At 45.2% G+C, this 17,209-nt stretch overlaps 1 protein-coding gene across 1 annotated transcript in view; it reads right to left on the reverse strand.

Moving 5' to 3' along the window:
- Positions 1-17,209, reverse strand: part of GPC3 (glypican 3) — a 153,497-nt gene that overhangs the window by 64,579 nt on the left and 71,709 nt on the right. The gene's annotated exons all lie outside the window — the stretch shown is intronic.

Raw genomic sequence — 17,209 nt, forward strand, 5'->3', positions numbered from 1 at the left:
AGCCCTGCATGGCATCTGGGTACCACGGGCTCCTGTGAGGGAGGAAACCACAAACAGGATTGTGTTAGCGCTGACATGGGGCAGTAGAATAAATCTTCACGGATAGAAGGTGGAAAGTCTCCATCCAAGTTTTTACTTGTTTATTTATTCAAGTACTGGTTAAAGTTTTCAGGAAAAAAAAAAAAAAAACACCTCTGCAGCCCATCCTCCAAAGCCACAGTGAAATAATTGTCACATTTTAGTCAAACAAAAACCCGGCTGAGATTTGAACTTTAAATAAAGTGAGAGAATGTAGAAGTAACAGATTGCCTGCTCATTTGCAGGGGTGGCATCGTGTGTGCTTTTGGGGGGAGGGAAGGATTTCACAAACCATCTGCTTAAGTCTGCTGGGCCACAAGCAGTCCTGGGACAACAGCTCAGAAATCCTGTTTCAATCTTTCCCCCATTTTGAGTGCCCTGCAAACTCAGGACAAACACATGAACCCAGTTTCCCAGTCTCTTCCTAATCACTGCTTTTTTAAAGAGAAATCCAAATTTTTAAAAGTCCAGAAAAATGCCACTGTAGGGCAGTCAGAGAATGGACAACACAAGCCTCAGACCTGGAGGAGAAAAAAAGCGTGATGCTTCAGCTCTCCAGGCATCACTTGCTTTGTCAGGAGCAGCAGAGCAAGGACAGCCTGATCCCTGGCAAGCTGGTATGCTGCAAGAGTGAGAGCAAAAGGAAGGAGGCATATCTAATTGCATGTGCTAAACTAGTAATCGAGCAACAGTGGTAATATGTGGTTGCCTCCCACCACACAAATATAAATGTGAAATTCAAAGCAAACTGACAGAATGGAACCACCAGCTCTTCTCCTCAGGCTCCGCACACTATCAGTGGGATCGTAAATACACATGAATCCTTATCTAAAATATATTCAGTGCAAGAGCCGTGCAGTCTCTTATTTCATGTCACACACAGTCCCAGAGAACAGGCTGAAGTTTGAAACATCAGGCCACAAAAAAATGAGTAAATCAAATGGCAGTATGGTTTTTAGGCAACAGAAGTTGGGGTTTTCATTTGTTTTTAAGAGAACCTGCCAGTCCACTGAAAAACTGCTGCGAGGGGACACAAGGCAAGCAAACCCCTCCCAAAGCCCTCAACTTTTACAAGCCCCCAAGCCACTGATACTATAACAGCCAAAGCAAAATTTCCCTGCCCCAGCTCATTAACAGACTCACTAATTACCTGACTTCATTAGCCTCCTCCATGCGAGTGTGACCCAGGCCACGAGGGGAACACTTTTGCCTCCTGCCAACCACTACCCACCACTCCATTCCTTGATTCCAGTCACAGGGAGAGACCGTGCCCGCCGGTCAGGCAGAGCTCCTCGGGGACCTTGCGGCTCCCCGGGGCCCCCCGGCTGCCCAGGGTCCCCGTGCTGGATGGGAACACGGCTGGCTCCCGACGGCCCCGGGAGCTGCACGCCGTGTAACGGCTCTGCTTTAGAGGGAACATTGATTTGAGCGGAGCACAGGGACAAAGCTAATGGAGTAGCACTATCAGCCCAATTTAATGCTTCCCCATTAATTTAAGGTAAGAGGTGACAGAGGACTGCAAGGAACCTGCTTGCAGCTGCATGGAAACGATGCACCGTGAGCAGCCACGGACCAGATCCACCACCACGGCTGCTTCCAGCCGGGTGCACTGCAAGAGTGTAAAGCACAACACTGGTCCACGTGGGTGCCCACAAGCCAAAGGAAACTGGGGCACTGGGCTAGGGTTAAATTATGTCAAAAAAAAAAAAAAAAAAAAGAATAACGACCACAGTACCAGGTTCTATGCAAAGCATCACAGCCTGCGTGCAGCTGATGGAGGGGAGGGCAAGGCCCCCACAGGCACCCCCAGCCCGGTTACGGCAGGATGGCATCGCTCGCAGCGCCAGGGACACGGATCAAACCCGCTCCGCAGCCCAGGCACAAGGCAGGGCGGCTGCGTGGGGTAAAAACCTCTCGCCTAGCACATCAGCAAGCAAATCCAGGGGGGGAAAGATTGGAAAGCAGCACACGTGTGATCCTCAGCACCAATCTGAGCATCACTTTTAAGAGCGTTTTAAGGGTAATTTTCTAGAAGATTTAAAAAAAAGCTAATCAACTTCCCCTTGGAAGAGAAGAGAGTGCATTAGACACTGTTGAATACCTGCTGCTGTCGCTTCTTATTCAGCCCATGAGCTCCACTCTGCTCTAAAAGAGAGCTTGCTATATTTGACCTTTGCTTAAACTTTACATGGAGTTTCCATTTGTCTTCTCTGTGAACTCTTCTGCTTATAGATTCATTCTCCAGGAAGACACAGTATTTTTTCTCCCTCAAGGGGATGGCCTCATTTTTGAAGATTTCCTCCCGCAATCTTCTCTGCTCTCTGGAGTTCATGTATGTCATTTCATACCTATTCCCAAGTTTCCTTTGAGAGAAGCTGCGCATTAAACTGAAAAGCGATTAACTATTGTAATTGATTCGAACACAGCCTCTGAAAGAGTAATTTGCTACAGCATGCACAGAAGAGACAACCACAGACCTCAAGAAAACATGCTGCCTTCGGAGGAACCAACTGGTGCCCATTAAACCCTGAGCATCATCCAGCAACGGAACCCAGTTTGACCAGTAAGGCTGAAAGTCTCAGTAATGCAGCTGCCTGCATTGGTGCTTCTTCCCCAGTTCTTTTTAACAACCTACTCTGCTACACATCATGCGTATTATTAGCATTATAAAGAACACATTTGTGCCCTGTTTATCTTCAAAGTCACCATAAAAGTGAACCTGAAGTCTATTACTCAAGCGCTGCTATAGAAATCCGCTTAATTAAATTCTAAAGGGCTTAAACCAAAAATATACATTGCGATGATGTGGGATAGAACATAAACTTTTTAATAGTAGTAACCAAGCACATTTACCATTTCTACAGGTGTAATAAAAATGCTAATATATGTTAATGTTTAGTCTGTGGTTAATGTTTTGTCTTGTTAATTTCCCCAGGGCTTTTATTACTGATTTAAATCTGCCACACTACCCCAGTGATTGCATCGCCTTCCACAAACTGCACGCCACACTCTCAAACGAATGCTGATTAACAGAAGTGAAGAAACATTTAGCTAGGACAAACACTCTTATTATATGCTTGTAATCATTATATACATTTTGTCAGGAAGATGGGAAAGAGACAATTCCCCACTCCCTCACTCTTCTCACAGCGGAAAATATGATTATGGGCATAAAAATGAATTTACAAGCCTTTATTTTAGGAAGCACATTATTATTAACTAAGTAATGATTGTTCTCTGGTTCCAGGCACTCGAGCAGAAGGAACAAACTGAATATGATAACACAGATGTCTTCTACACACATTTGACTAAAATTCCTCATTAATGGAGTACTAAACGTTATTAATCAGCTCTATAGTATTATGATTTCCATTATTCAGATATCACCTTGCAAGGATTATGTAAGAGAAAACATCCTAACTCACTCGTGCAGAGCAGCAGGAATCACAGGAAGTGACCTACTCTCCATGCTGAGGAGAAGAGCATTTAATAATGCATTACCTTTAAATAATGCAACACTATAATGTGTAAAATGCACACAAACACTAATGTTTAAAATAACAGAGTGCCTGTCACATCAGCACCCGCGGTGACACCCAACACATGCTGCAAACACACGCTACAAATGCACAGGGACCCCTGCAGCTACCAGACCAGGTCACACTGCAGGCCATCACCACTTGTTTGAAGACCAGGTCTTCAAACTCCTGCAGACCACGGAGGCATTAAGGAGGTATTTTTAGAGGGAAATACAACTTCATTTTTATATCCCATCCTTCGCATAGAGCATCACAAGACACTTTGCAGAGGCTCAGCGTTACAGCAGGAACACAGGGCCCAGGGAGGACCTATGGGTGCCCCCTCCCTGGCTTCATTTCTGGTCTGCAAAGACAGCTTTGACCACTGACCAAGAGAAAAACAAGAGAGGGTTCAAGACTCGATGGAAGAAGAGCCAATGGCACAGCCACCCCTGAAGACGCCAGCTGCTGTCCAAGGCGTTCACCATGCCCCGGTGTGACCCAAGAGCTAACTGGTGCTGGTTCCTCAGGGCAAGGAGCAGGATGTTCCCCACACAGCCACGTGTATTGATGTGACAGGGGTGACATAAAAGCTGGCAGGTCTGATGCAGCACATGGTTACACGGTCGCTCTACCCCAGAGTCTGCATAAGGGTGTGGGTGCAGCAGCTCAGAAGAGCAGTGCGGAACGCAAGGGACCTTTTCAAGTGTTTCAACCCTTGGTGCTAATTGCTGAAGCTGGATGATCCCCAGCTGCACTTCTCCCTGCTGCATTAGGGTTCAAATAGCTTAAATCAGACAGAGACCACTGCTGAATTTCCATCACTGCTCCCGTTTGGACATGTCACCCTTCCCCCGGGAGGACCTGATGCCCGGTGACCTGCATATGTGCCGCAGCATCCAAGGCACCTCCACACTGTGTCCCGCCACATCCCGACCCCTGTGCTGACCCAGCCTCTCCCAGCACAGGATGTCCCTTCCCTCAAAAGAACCGTGACCTCAGCTGGAGTCAAGCCCCTTCAAACCTACATAAAATAATGCAAACAAGATGTTTCTTTTTTCTGGCATCCCCAGCATGCAGCGTTTAATCCACCGAAGAAAGCTGCTTTGTGTTTAAGCAAAAGGCTGTTTATTGTTATTTATAGGTAGAGAGGAAGTTGGACTAAATGATCACAGTTGTTCCTTCTGCCTTTATAATCCATGACATATAATTAAAGCACAACTTTTCAAGTCAGTGTTTCCCTCCAGTGTTTTGTTAATTCCATGTTTAACACAAAATTTGGTATTTCAGTTCTGATGGTCGGACTGACCTCAGTAGCAAACCAGATGCCCCAGCTAGGGCTTCACCCAACCCAGCCAACCAACTGGGCGAGTCAAGAAAAAAGTATTTGCTTAATTTTCAACACACTTATGCAGTTTTCCCAAGCGCAGACACTTCCTGGAACAGGGCCCCATAGCATACTAATGCACCCATTATGGTTTTAAGTTAGATCTGCGCAATACGATGTTTCTTAGACAACCAAACTAAGGCTTTATTCTTGGAAAGAGAAGTCAGCCTTGCCTGAAAGGTGACAACACAGCAAAAGGGAAGATGTGGGGGCAAAATCCAGAGAACAGTAGGAACTTGCTAGACTGACCAAAGCCAGGTTCAGGAGCAAAATGCGACAGCACCTGGAGCCCAACTCCTGATGAAGCCCCGAGCGCCCGGTGGGCTGTGTGGCTAATGTGGGGGCATGGCAGAGGCTGGGGGCACGGCTGCTCCTGATCCCAGGCTGCCGCTCTGCCTGCGGGACTCTGATTCCCTGACGAGGCTGAAGATGCTCCAAACTCAACCAACTGATTTCAACATTAGCACCAAATCATCTAACTTGCCAGAAAATTTGGACTCAAGGTAGCGAAGCCCATTTCTGCTAAAGATGGTAAAAACATTGCAATTACACAACTGTGCTTTGTGCATACTATAATACTTGCACAATTGCTACTGCAGACCCCTAGAAGACCCTCCTGTTGCAGGCAATTAAATCTACTCCATCCCAACAGACTGAGAAGCAAAGCAAGGAATGGGCTGGGGGGACTACCAGTTTCTACAAAGAACTTTAAAAAAAAAAAATTTCCGTCTGCACTCTACCTGTTGCAGAGTGCCAATAAGTGAACAATAACCCCTTTGAGAGCACCAAGTTCAGTGCAGGCTGCAAGCTCCGGCTCTCTTGGAGGAGTCGGTGGTGAGAAGGCTGGGACTGCCCCGTCTTACCAGCAGCTGGGGAAGCGGAGCCCAGGGCAGCCCCGCTGCCCACAGAGATGCCCCCACCACCAAGGCTGGGGCGATGCGAAAGAGTGCGGGGCAAGGCCGGGCAATACCGCAGCTCCAGGCAAGTGCCTTGCGCTTGTTATTTTCCTTCCCCAGGTTAATTGGTTTCCTTCGCAGATTTCTGTGAGTTTTAATATCGCATCATGTTTGCGCCTAGGGCACTACAGAAAGGAACAATTTGACAGAAATAAATTCCTAGCAGCTTAATTTAGAGAGGAAAAACAGATACCTGCCATCAGTCTGGAACATAAGCCAGCAAGCCGGAGACAGAGCCTATAATAGGTTATTTAACAGCAGCCGTGTCAGCTGGGTTGCAAATGTGGTCAATACCTACAGGTCCAACTTCCCCCCCCATAGCCATGAGCAGAGATTCAATTATTCTTTGAGAAATACATCGTTAAATAATTAAAAAGTTACTGCATTTTTTTTTTTTTTTTTTAAACCAGACCAATTCAATTTTGGAAGTATAAAGCCATTATAATGTGTCAGCTAGCAATTAGCTACTGTACACTGTTTATTCTTGAATATAATCTTTGAGTAGAAGGGCAATATTCTTAGAAACACAGCATTAACTTGTTCCTCAATGACTTTAATATGGCTCTTCTCAAATTACTGCTCATAAAATCTCAGGGAAGAAAAATTTACTGATGATATCCCATCTCCTTAATTAGTTCTCTCTCTATCAGCAATTCAATAGCAAGTGTAATATTTATATAAAATAGAGCACACAAGACTTACCACTAACTCTGCTTTAACTGTGATACCAAAACAAGCAGGCAAAAAGCAATACCTGTTCTGCAACCTGCGCAGACTGCACTCACAGGTATACGCAGCTTTTCAGATTTATACTTTAATAAATGCTTGTGCTGAAACCATCCCAAAGGTTTTTATGCCATTAATAGCATTTTTTGCTATAAAATGCCTTCCTCCCTCCCTGTGCTGAACAGAAAACCCTTCCAACACCAAAGGGTCTGGTACCCATCATTCCTCTGTGCTCACCTGTCTCTTACAAAGGGCCATAACCCTACTTATTTTAAGCTCCCCATAGAAATAACTCCCCAGGGAGCCACCTTCTGTTCCCTCCATCCACCTTTCTCTTTCTAAAGTCCAGTTTCTGCTGAAGGGTCGTTTGGATGAGATGCTGGGGGATATGGTGTAGGGGAGAACTTTGTAGAGTAGGGCTGATGGTTGGACTCAATGATCCCAAGGGTCTTTTCCAACCTGAATGATTCTATAATTCTATGATTCTATGAAACAACAAGGATGGGGGCACCAAAGCTCACCAAATCACTCCAAGAGTTTTTAAGACGCTGAAAATCTTCAGCAGAGTAATTAGAACCATTTGTTTTCCAGTTAAGCCCAGAGAAACCCCACAGTACATTACCCAGCCTCTGGCGAAGGGTGCATGAGGCTCTCCCCATGGCAATGCCATGGACCTCCCCAATCAAAGTCTAAAATAGAAGCGCAATTAATTGTTATTAACAGAAAGTGGTAAAAATATCTCCGCACAGCAGAGATTAGCTGCTGGTAAAATTAATCCATCAAGGCCAACAAAGGGCTTGGGAAAATGCTGTGTTCTTTTTTCATTGTTTTTTTTTCCTTCATCTGTTGATTATTCTTAGTTTTGAAGCTACCAGTTCCATAGTAAGTTTTTCTCCCTGACAGTCAGTCCTAGACTAATCCAATTAAAGGTCAGCACCAAGATAATTTACACAAAACATAGCAGACAAGGTAAAAAGACTCCCATTAGATTTTTTTCATGATAAAAGAATTACCTTTTTCCCAAAAACAAATCAGGCTTATTGAAAATGTAAATCATTCTTTTCTATAAAGATATAAATATCTGCAGGGCTTTTTTGAGACTTTGTTGTAACACATCTTGTTTTTACATGTTCTGCGGTTAGTACAATTGAATTACAGAATGACTTACAGCGTTAGATTAGCTTCTGCTTGATTGAGAATATCTTTATAAATGGAAATCGGTGTGCACTTTTAACCCTGTTACAATGCCACATTATGTGTCTGATTAATATATTAGAGTGACTCATTCAACAATAGGCTGTTTGCAGACAGAAATGAAATTAATTCAACTTTATCACAACACCTGTACTAACGTCATCAAACTGAGGACTAGAATTTGATTACAAGAAGCAGATTTCAATAAATTGATATGCAACGATTCCAAAATGGGGGGGGGAAGCATTAGATTGGAAAAAAAGGCTAAATACTTTTAATGCATTTTTGTGCATCTTCTTTACTTTCCACTCACCTTGCAAGTTGTAAGGTGGGTATTTCCACAACTCACTGAAAAGATAAAAATCTTGCACCAAAATCTTCAGGTAGAAAATGCTATTGCTCTTAAAGACCGATGGGAATTGCTTGAAGCAATGAGATGACCTGGATGTTTTTCAGCATCTGCCTGGCAAACCCTTTTGTGCCCACCTGCTCTGAGCTACTGGTGCCATTTTGCTGGTCAGAGCGGTCCCAGCATCACCTCGCATGGTTCCCACTGTCCTCGAGCGCACTCCACTCCCTGTACCGTGGGCTGTCCCTCGGGGAGGAGACAGAGGATGGATGACTTAAATACCAGCACAGGCACTTCAGGTACCTACGGAAATATCTGCTCTCTGGTGCTCTGGAGAGCAGCAGCATGAAGTTTATTTGTACAGTGATACAGATCAATACGTGAAATCCAAGAGATAATAAGCTTTAGAACGACATAACTCAGAGCACATCAGTCACCCCCAAATTATCCTCACTAACCACCAGACTCACTCACCCTCTCCAGGTCAGTGGCTAAGAGCATCATCTCTACCACCACTGATAGCATAGAAGAGAATTAGGTGTGAAAATTCATTAGGTTAGAAAGATACACCTGTATAAAGAACTGTTAAATTCCCCAACTGCTGGCTTGCCTTTTGCCTTCCCACCCCCCCCTTTTTTTTTTCCTTTTTAAACAGAAATAACTCTGCCAAAGTAGCTGTAGGCTATCGGCACAGCTTTCTGCAGCCAGCCTGCTCTCACTCAAATGAGTCTTTGGAAGAATAATGCGGTTAGCAGCAAACTTCACCCTCCGAGAGCAGGCTCCATTCCCTCAGGGGTTTATTAGTGGGGGAACTCCACAGGTAGGAATGGAAAAGGCCACCAGTTCATTTGCAGTAACCCAAAGAGGCCAAGAGGACTGCTTGAGAGCTCTGCCAGCAATGAGGGGTGCACTGCTGCTGCAGACAGCTGAAAAATTTGCCTCGATTGTTTGTTGTAGTTTTTTTTTCAGCTAAATGTATTTGTAGATTGTGTCTTTCATGCCTGGTACCTCAAAGCCACTTTACAATAAGATGTAAAAATGATATAATTCACAGCACCACATACAGGCAGAGAATTTAAAATGAAGCAAAACACTCATTGCAACACAGCCCCTCATCCTCTCCAGCGCGAAACAAAATGCCGCTGCTCTGCCTGGGCAGCTCTGGGCGCTATTTCTGCTTTGCAGAGGGTCACTTTTAAGTTTCTGGTTTGTTCTTGGCTCATTCATCAGCATTGCTAATGGGAGAGTTAGTTCTAGTTTTAAGGCAGCAACACTCATGGGGGTTACTGTCACTGGAAGTAAACTCAGCACAGTTAAGATGAAGGATGCCCGGCGAATGACCCCAGATGGAGGTCTTAGTGGAAACTGCATTCACGGATAATGAGGCCAAAAGAGGGTTTAGCGTAAAAAGCATAAAGAGATGGATATTGGTGAGCACGAGTCTGGCATTGCAAAGCTGCGGGTCTTAGCAAGGATGAAAATCTTCAGGAAAGGAAATGGGCCAGAATACATTTTACTAATAAGGCATCTATGTTAATAGAGGTTGCAGAAGGCTGCAGCAATCTGGACAGCAAGTGAGGGAGCCATGTCCGCAGGGCTGATACTTGGGGTTTTATCTCTCTGATAAAACAAAGATGTGCAGCCAGTTTTGAGAGAGAATCCCACAGGCAGCTCCCTGATTCCCCAGTAAGCACAGAGGGCAACGACTTGTCTGGAGGGACAGTCTGGACCGAGCTAAATATGAAGAAAAGCAGTTCATGCCATGGATATAACTTCTCCGTGGGCTCCTGGGAAGTCAGTCAGGTCAGCCCAGACCTAAAAGCCTCCCATTTCTGCCGTGCCCCAGCTTGTTGCATCCTTTGGATAAATTAAATCTGGATCTCAGCAAGGACCCTGAGCATGGCTGGTTTAACTCTGAAGGAGGTTCAGCTGTAAAGCTCAGCTGCAGATATACCTGCAATGAATGGGCTGTGCCCCAGCCCCCCCCTCTCAGAGGGGCAGTTCGGCCCAGCCAGCACCCCTCGCACCGCCTCTGAAGTGGCAGAAGCCTCAAGACACTCAGAGGGAACTTTCCGATGCTGTGATCTTTGGTTCAGCCTGAAGCTCAGGTTTTTTCCACTTAAATCCAATCTACTTCAAGACCTCACTTTATGTCCTTGACCATTACATTTTATTACAGTTTGAAATTTCAAAGCCTAAAGCCCGGTGCCCAAGGAACAGACACCCCATACATTCCCCCCTGCAATAAGCAGTCTGCTTTGGATGACACCAGCTCTCTCCTTTCCCACATCCCAAAGCATCCCATGTCCAGCTGCCAAATACAGCTGTGATGGGAGCCAGGGAAAAGAAGAGAGATGAGGAAAACAAAAAAAAAAGAAGATGCTCTGTGTAGTGAAGAAAACTGCACAATATTGCAGAGCTCTGTATCCTCATTTCCAACTGTTAAGATCATATCCTGCACCATTACTTCTGCTAGCTCTTTGTACTAATGTCAGGGCATCTCAAAACCAAGTATCTTTTTAAATGCTCGGGAGCCAGTTGCACAACAAGAAATCAACTCCTCCACTAAAACAAGGAACAGGCCAAGTCACGGTACTTGCAAACAGGTACACAAAACCAGTAATTAATCTGCACAAGATCTTTAGGCTTGTTCTGACTTCAGCTCGGAAAAGATGCAAGACGTCCTGCCACGTGCAACCTGCATGTATCTCACTCATGCTGTAGCCAACACATGATTTGAAGTGAGATCAAGCCAGGCTCAGCAGGCGCCCTATGATATTCCCGCCCATAAAATGCAGCAGTCTTAAAAAGCTCTTTTTAAGCCACAGAGTAGTGGGGTTGAACTTGCCACCAGCTGAGTGATCTGCCTCTGACTGAAGTCAATGAAAAGATTCGTGTGAGCCTCAATGCAAAGTTGGGTTGGGCATCAAACACACTGTCAAAGGATGCTCCCCGTGCTGCCATGTGTGCGTGCAGGGAGGAGGGGGCACTGTTAGCAGCTACCTTCTACTTTTAATTAAAAAAAAAAAAAAAAGCATCATTGCAAATTCGATTGAAATGTCACAACATGCCAGAGGCTAAAACACGTCCAGTTAAAAGGACAGAGGGAGAGCAAAAAAGGAGAGGACAATATAAAAGTTTACAAATAGAAGCAAAATCAAATGCCATTTTATATTAAACCTGTGCTGATATTCAATGCCATCTCCTGTGGCTTTGCGTTGGCAGGTTTGAGCATCACTGGTCACATCCCCTGCTTCCACCTAGCAGCTATGCGCAGCCCTGCGTGCTCACCCTGCTTCATCTGGACCCAACTTGGTGACAAATTGACCCAAAGTCTTACCATGTCATCAGGGCAAGCAGGAGGGGAGGCCAGCATGCCACTTCACCCAGGCTGGACTCCAACAGAAAAAGGGCAAGGTTGACCAAAGACCATGAAAACTTACTACCCATGTCCTCTAGAGGCAAAGCTCTTCTTAGCAGTGAATTAACTGGAACACCCATGGCCTCCCTCCCCACACCAGACAAGAGGTAAAACTTTCACTAGGCTGAGAATAACCCTCTGAGCCTCACTCCCTTAGAGAGCAACCGATGGTCAAGATCATCCATGCCAAAGTCCCTTCCAAAAATGAGATACAGACCTTTAATTTGCTACTGTGTATTTGAACATTAAACCAAAGATTTAAGACCAGCAGCAGTGTGCCAAAGTCACTGGATCAAAATTGTTGATACTGTGTTGCAAAACTGCAGACATGAATAATTTTTGCCCTTATTCTTTCAGCACCAGCCAAGCCACCAACAACATGGGGATTTCTAGATCAAAATCAGCGCCTTACAGTTCAGCGCCCTGCAATATGCTTCCCAAACTATCGGAAAATCTTTAATATCTGAAACCTCTTCAGACCAATAATCGTAATACTCCCAAGATATTTCCACAGGTATAGGAATGTTGCTGATACTGTCCTTGGTGATCAGGTTTATTTTCATCCTGCAGCATGAACAGATGCTTGCTTTAACACACCTTATCAGGCACATTACACCACCTATCACAGAATGGTTAACAAAAGTACACAGTAAACACACCTTGGGATAGCTAGGAGTGGGTCTGAGCTTACTGAAAACCAAAACCTCACTCATATTTCCAGCTTTAAGTGAAAAAAGGAGCTAGCTACCAGCAAGCATTAAAGAACAGCCTGAGGATTAAACTTTGGCGATAAAGAAACTGAAAAGACAGAGGCCATACATGCAGGCGACCATCCCATGAGCGATGCCAACAGAAAGCAACCCGCATTAAAAGTACAAAGAAACCGATCTCGGCGTCTCAAAAGGAATGACTTCTCGAACAGCACTGCAATTTCAAAGCTTTCCTCACAAGTCTCTTGCCAGCTCTAGCACAGAAAGAAATCCATTAGCAGATAGGAAAATTCACCAGAGCTCCCTGCTGCTGCAACCCACCAAGCAAAGCAGCTTCCAGCAAGTTGCCAGGTGAACCAGCTCCAAAAGCAGCTCCCGGGCAGCATCCAGGGAAAACTGCACTGAATCACTGTGTATGGGACAGGTGATATTTTCATCCCTGGGTGCCAAAAGTCCATTTACTTATATATTCTTGATTTTCATCCCTGTGCATCTGCTGGTACTGCAAATTTCTAGACCAATTTGCAACAGAGCAATGCTTCTCTCTGTGGTGCTACAACCAAAGTAGCAGGTTACCTTTTCAGCATGCTCATGGTCACCCTACCACGATTCCCCAAAAAAATCAAGGGCAAACGAGGGTCCAGTTTGCCTGACTGTTCCTCTGTGGGGCTCCCCCAGCAGCTTCCGATGGCCAGTGCCAGAGCTGGGCTCACACCCAGCACTCTGCCCGCGCTGGCTGGGCTGAGCGCTCCGGCTTCAGGATAAAACCAAACCCAGCCTGCACTGTGGCTTTGCCTCCTCAGCAGCTCTGCTGCATGGCTACATGACCTAGTTAACCCAGACCTGTACAGTCTTTTAAAGGTGTCTGCAGGGAAGTAAAAGAGGAGGGATCTGCTCACCATACAAGCACGTTGAAACTGCAACCTGTTCCCACAGGGCACTGGTACCCTTCCTCTAACCTGCTCCTCTCCTCCACACAGATGGGGGCAAGCAGTTGAACAAAGGTCTCGCTACCTTCATTTTGCAATTTAACAGGACTGTCTAGAAACTCAGCCATCAGTTCTGAGTGAATAAAAATGTTCTCAGCTCCCTCCATTCTAGGCAACGCTCTACAGATAGAGCTGTGCACTTTTACCAACTGCAAGGGGAGCCGGGGGGGCTTGGCAGCTCTATCAGCCCATGTCTTTGCATTTCTCCCTAGAGATGCAGATGCCCAGGCTGGGGCACACCTGCCTGACAAGCCTGGACTAACTGAAGTTTCCTGATATGTTTTTTTTGGTGGTGGGTTGCTGGTGGTTTTAATAATGTACTTTTTCTGTGAGACTTGTAAGACTCATCTTGTATTCCTTTGCAACCTGCTCCCATTCCCAGACTCAACCATGTTACAGACACATCAGCTCCACAGTATCTTCTGTGCCCAACCCTAATTACGCTAAAACATACGGGTCCTGCCAAGCAGAGAGTCTGCTGTGCGAGGCGGGGATCAGCAGCTGCAGCTCCATGTCCAGACGGAGAGAGACCACACAACAGCTAAAGGGCAGGAGAAGTCCTGCCACCGGCATCCAAAGGGGGGGGGACACACACATGCCCTGCTAGGCGCGCAGGACAAAGCAGCCAACGCAACCGAAATCCACATTCCTCTCTCTGACAACTCACACCTGTAGTGCATACTCCTCCTCACAAGCAATACATGGCTACAGCCTCACCCCAAGCCACCCACCTTTTTTGGTTCGTGTCTCACTATGCTGTGAGCTGCCTGTTGTCTCCCACTCTGTTGGGATGGGTTCAAAACCCTGACGAGTTACAGGGGGGGAAAAAGCATTAAGAAAAAAATACTTATGTAGATAAATTAATACCTGTGTCAAATCAACAGCCTTTACACCTCAACTCTGAAAAATTTCAAAATAAATTTACAGTGCTGGCTTAAGGTAGGGAACCCCAGAGGAGATCAACTATTAGCTATGTAAGGCACCCAGACCTATTGTCTCTCTTGTGCTTCCAACAGCAGAGAAAGCATTAACTTCAAGAGCTGCTGGGGTTGAATATTTTATGAAGTTTATTTGTACTGCATCTCTTTGATTGTCTTTGTGGTAGAAAGCACGAACAGACTGACTAAAATCACTCTTTCCTACACATTCATGATTAAAATATCTACAAGAGGTGGATGTACTAGGCACATTTTCAACCAGGGAAAAAGTAGCAGATCGGAAAATTAATATAGATATAGCCCTAGCAAGATTTTTTTTCCCCTCAATCTGCCCTGAGACTCAGCCTGCTTGATAAAGTATTTTAATAGCATATTTTAGGGTTGAAGTTTTTAAACAGACAAATTTTAGAAATAATAAAGCTCTAACACACACCATCACTGACAAATTAGCTATTAAAGCAAGGCTTGGGATGGGAACTGTCTACTGCCATATTACTGAATTTACTCTTCTGCATTGCTGTTTACGTATCAGGAACAACACCAGCTTATCGTTGGCTTACATTTAAATGCATGCCTGGAGGCACAGAGTTTCCAAAAGCAGATTAACACCAGCACAACTCCTCATCTTGGGGACTGCAGAGCTCCTCAGAAACCTACCTGGAGGGTCTGCAGCACCTCTGCAGCTCAAATTCATGTGCCCTTTGCAGCCAGGTCTGTGACAAGCTACAAAAGGGGTCCAGATCCCCATGCAAATGCCTGCACCCAGCCTAGGGGTGGGTGGCAAGGGGGACAGAGGAGCAAGAGCATGGAGGAAGGATGGTTAGTCAGGTAACGCACCTGAGGGCCTGCAATACCAGGGGGAAGAACCACTGCCACAGGAATGCCACCAATGCCATGAAAAACCAAAGCTGCCCAAAGGACAGGCAAGGGCAGTAGTGTTGTTATTCAGGTTGTAATTACTACAGGCACGGAAGATAAGTTTTCCATAATTCCAGGGGATTTTAATGACAATTAAATAACCTGTCATTATCCTTAATAACATACAGGTGAATTGAACTTTGCCTACAGAAGTGGTGGTGGCCAAAGTCAGTAATAAAAGAGGTAAATATGAGAAGCCAGCACAGCAGCAAAGGCCCCACATTTTCAAAGACAACTCCCACAGCATTTTATACTTTGATACGACAGTCATGTCTAAAACCAATCATATTTACAGGATAACAGTAAATACAACTGTTTACTTCTGGGTATTCTTTGAAACTCAATATGTGCTGCTAAGTTTTCATTCCAACACAGCTAAAAGAAAAAAAATCACATTCTATCATTTACAGGCAGAGCTATTTACCCCAGACCCCAGATGCAGACCAGCTATCAGAGTCAGGCCATCTGCAATGCTGTAGTTAAGACTGTCAGCACTTCCATTACTGTCTTATTCCTCTACTGAACAGCTCATACCTTCATTCGTAAAAAAAGTTGCTCTGGGCTCAGGTTTGACATAAGAGCCTTAGCTGAGCAACATTGGTGTTTTAAAAATAAACTTTAAAAACCCAGTGGCTATTCTCTTTTAGTGGCAGTTGCCAGACAATTGGCTTGCTTGGCTTGGATTTTTTTCTCTGCACTCCCGTAACTCAAAAATGTCTCTCGAGCAAATAAAAGAATCACTCAAGTATTAAATAATCAAGAGGAGTTATGTTTAAATAAGTACCTAACTATATACGGCACTAATGAATTCAAACAGCTCTACCAAGTATGAAAGCACTGAATGTTTTTGCAATGCTCAGTGATTTTTTTATTTTAAAGGAAGTCAATTTATGTTCTGGTTTGGCAGAGGATGGGCAGATTATGGCTCATGTTGACTTCAGTGGCACTCCATCTACTCGTCCTCCCACAAACACATTCTCTGTAGACAGATCAAGGTCTCAGTACTTGATAATATAACTGACAGTCATGTTCCTTCACTGTATACACGGACATCTTCAAGAAAAAGTGCATTTTTATTGTTGTGCCAATAAAAGAAGGATATGGGAGGACAAACACTTATCCTTTCAGGATTGTACAGCAATGCACATGTTGTGTGTGCTTGTAAAACCTGGCATACAGCCTGTAAGGGCAATGTTTCCATACTGCCTTAGCACCCACAAGCATGGCAGGTTTGCTGATGCAAAACATGTTGGATGCTTTTGCTCACAGCTGAAAATGTTGACTGATCTTTCGAGATCAAATATGCTCACACTACATGTAGAAGTAAGTTTTGTGTCTTACTGCCTTGGGCTTAGAGTTGAGCTGGGTTTTCTCTCTTGTATACATCATTATCACCTGTAACACGAATTCTCCATCTCAACTGACTTCAAGCTAAACCTACAGTTAAATCTCTGCTCCTTTGCTGTTCCAGAGAGGGTTGACAGGTTCTGACCAAAGGGAGAACCACCTGCCCTGGCTCCATGGCAGCAGAAGTTGAGCCCAGCAGAGCTGTTTCCCCTGAACACCATCAGCTGGAACCTCCCTGCGGTCCTTGGGACACAAGAAACACTTGGCAGGCTGCTTTAAAACAGGGGGTTTCTGCAGAAAGGGGTTAAGGCATGCAGGTTGAAAGCCAGTGTCCTGCACCATATTCTGGAGCCTAACATGCTCCAGTGCCTACAAGTCCTGCCTGCATCCATCTGCCCAGGTGACCAACACCAAGACCCAGCCCTCAGCCACAGCCTCCTCCTGGTCACCACAACACAGGAGTAATCAACTTACTGGAGATTTGGTCTCTAAATCCCTTTTAAGCAACAAAGAGAGTTTGCACCATGTATACCAAACTACTCGGGGGTGTGAAACCCCCAAGTGCCACCATGTTATTTCACAGCCTGAATATGTGCAGTGGCATGTCTCGAGCAATCACTGAGCAAAGATGGTACGTAAAACAGCACAGAAGAGTGCTGCTGGCTGAATGCCACATAG

This window comes from Strix aluco, chromosome 10 (assembly GCF_031877795.1).
Source record: "Strix aluco isolate bStrAlu1 chromosome 10, bStrAlu1.hap1, whole genome shotgun sequence".
NCBI lineage: Eukaryota > Metazoa > Chordata > Aves > Strigiformes > Strigidae > Strix > Strix aluco.